The sequence below is a fragment of the Coffea arabica genome, chromosome 3c, assembly GCF_036785885.1.
Source record: "Coffea arabica cultivar ET-39 chromosome 3c, Coffea Arabica ET-39 HiFi, whole genome shotgun sequence".
Lineage (NCBI taxonomy): Eukaryota > Viridiplantae > Streptophyta > Magnoliopsida > Gentianales > Rubiaceae > Coffea > Coffea arabica.
Window position 1 is genome coordinate 40,561,105 of NC_092314.1, and position 2,986 is coordinate 40,564,090.

General features: G+C 33.9%; 1 long non-coding RNA gene across 3 annotated transcripts; it reads left to right on the top strand.

Annotated features, from left to right (window-relative positions):
* Window positions 1-959: 959 nt before the first annotated feature.
* LOC113720831 (uncharacterized) lies at window positions 960-2,986 on the top strand. Of its 3 annotated transcripts, none has more exons than XR_011841729.1 (3): window positions 960-1,399; window positions 1,925-2,511; window positions 2,613-2,986. It is a non-coding gene; the product is annotated as an uncharacterized lncRNA (long non-coding RNA). The 3 variants fall into 3 exon arrangements; XR_011841730.1 differs by having other exon boundaries at window positions 986-1,399; window positions 2,226-2,511; XR_003455538.2 differs by lacking the exon at window positions 960-1,399 and having other exon boundaries at window positions 1,412-2,511.

Consider the following 2,986-nt stretch of genomic DNA (forward strand, 5'->3'; position numbering starts at 1 on the left):
AAACTTTAGGTTATTTGGAAATCAAATTTAATTCCATTACACCAACCCCTCAAATTTTATAATCTTTAAAATATTCATGAAGACAAGATTAAGTAATTAAAAGGCAATTTATGTATATAATACGAGTTTTCCTCTCATTTACCTTAGTTTAACTCTACTCGTAGAACTAGATATAGTCATTAAATCTCAGAGCAACCGTAACTATCATTTATGTAAGCTTACAAAGTTGGAATTAGCAGAATTGCTGTTCAAAATTTGGTTTGCTCAATGCCAGCATCAAAGCAAGTTGCATTCGGGAAACAAGAGAAAGGCAACGAGAAGGGCAGCTTTGCCATCCTCTGAGGTTTTGATCACAAGTGAAGCTACACTCATCGAATTGAGGCAAATGTTATAGCGTTTCGAAGCTAAGACATAGACCTACATTTCCTATAAAGACATCAATATCTAGTTCTTGCATTTTCAAGGTCAAAAGTGGACGGTCAGAAGCACATTCTGCTTCATTCTCTCGGACATCAACCTGCAATCAGTCGGGTTCAAGAGCTCTGCTTTACTCACATTGGGTTCAGGTTATTTCGGTCTTACTTGCTGAGGTTAAGGGACTTATGATATTTTACAACTTAATACACTAGTTTAGAAGCTATGATTTGCAAGAAATAGCCAAGATTTCTTATGTTTTCTTTCTCGGATGAAGCCAACAGGTTCAGCAGTGTAGCAGTTTAATACAGGGGCGGATTTACAGTGGGGGCACTGGGGGCACGGGCCCCCACTGCCCTCCTTAAATTCCTATAATACTCCTATAATTTTGATACAATTTTAATGGTGCCCCCAGAATTTTTTTAAAAAAATATGAAAGAATGGGTCACAAAATTTATATCATTCACTTTCCTCCTCTAAGGACCAGATATCAATTATATCAGTCATTACTTTTGGTCCCCACTCTCCAAGTTTCCTTTACTCCTGTGGTCCCCATTTCACTTCATAACCCACGACTCCTCTTCTTCCACACCCAACTAACTACTCTTTCTTTTTATTACTTCATCCAATCAACATTAATCATTTACTTCCTTTGTCCCCATTCCCCAATTTTCTTTTCCTCTTTTGCCTCTTGGTTGTCCCCACTGAAAATGGTCTCTCCCATCAAATAGTCCGATCCTGGTTTTCCTGTCATGAAAATGGTGTTGTTGACTACTTCAAACAGTGTTCCATTAAAGGAGTAGGCTTTTTGAAAACCAAGACCTGCTTTCTTCAGTTCAACCGCAAGAAACCAGTCCTTGAAGCTGACTTCTTTCCAATTAAATAACGTGATATGGGGCACAAAGGAAGTAAAGGGACCTGAGTCTGCCACAGTGCCACTGATTTGCAACTCTTTTCACCAATTTTGGGAGACCATTAAAATCAGGTTCTAAACAATTACTTATTATTATTATTATTTTAAATTTGTTTGCAAATATATTTCTAGAGCATGAGATTATTACTGTTTTAGAGAAATTTGAAAATTGATTAGTTAATGTAATAACTAATAAATGGGTTATTTGATATTTGATAAATATTTTAACTTGTGAAATGGTGATTTTATAGATTTATAATTTATAATTTATTTTTTATTTTCCTTGATTAGTTTCTTATTTGGAGTTAATGTAATGATGAATAGAGGGCCATTTGACATATATTTTAACTTTTAAATTATTCTTATATGGATCCTTTTGTCTAATTAACTTGATTATGTTCATATATTCTGATTAATGATTTGATATAGTAATGAATGAATAAGTTGTGATTTGATATAGTAATGATATGTTGTGATTAATGATTTAATAAATAACTTTAACTTGTAAAATAGTTCTTGGATAGATTATTAGATTTTATTGTACATTTAATATTTTAATTGGATTAGTATCTTATATATTGATTTTAATTTCTTTAGCTATGGAGAGATATTTCAAGAGGAAATCAATGGAAAAAGAGCCATCTAATAAAGAAGAAGCCAAGGATAATGAAGGTGCAAAAAATGACAATAAAAGAAATTTTTAAATAAAATTATTATTACATTAATAATTTTGAGTTTGTCTTTTTACGTTTTTCATGGAATATACATATCAATTGTACTTGTTAGTGAATTTATTTATTTTTTGCTCAAAAAATTAAAAAAAGAGTAGATAAAAAATTTTAGTATTATTTGTGCCCCCACTAAGATTTTTTTCTGGCTCCGCCCCTGGGGACCAAAGAAAAGAAATGTCACAAAATAAGAAGTCTTGAAGAAACTTCTTCCTCCCGTAGTCCCTCTTCAACATGGAGATTGGATGAAGCTCATCACCTACTAGAGCTCCACCCTAACTCGATTGATATCTTCCACGACCATGAGCTTAAGCTTCATTAGACGGTAACGGTAAATGGCATTGACTTCAATCTGAAGGGGATGAATATTAGGAGGAGCCGAAATTAGTGAGGTGAAGCAGTGGAGGTTGCAGATGATAATGTAAAGTTTCATCAGTTGCATTGCTATTATTTGAGGTAATTCTATTGTACTTGTGTATGAAACATGTTAATTACAAATCCATTTTTGCTAATTTAGGGAGAATTTGTTAAACCTAAAACCCTAACACCAAAATTAGGATTTGCAATTGTGAAGGTATTTCAGAGCACAGATGAGAGCTGGGTTGCTGTCTTGTGATTGGGGAAGTAATAAAAATTTAGGAAAATGTAGGAGGATAGCTCAATTTGTTGGACACTGGACTCCTACATTGGCGCAATAGAGGCAACGCCGCTGGAGTGGGCAAGTGAATGAATGAAACTGCCTTGCTACTTTTTTTTTCCTTGAGAATATCACATAATTCACGCTGCCTTCTTGCTTTCTTGTTTGGAAGACGAAGAAAAAGAAATTTAAACAGTGACAGCTTTTGAGAATTTGAGTCATGGTTGTGTAAAAGCTTACATTGCTGGGCTATTGTCATTGTTCTTGAGTATATATAATCACTGTCCAAAACAA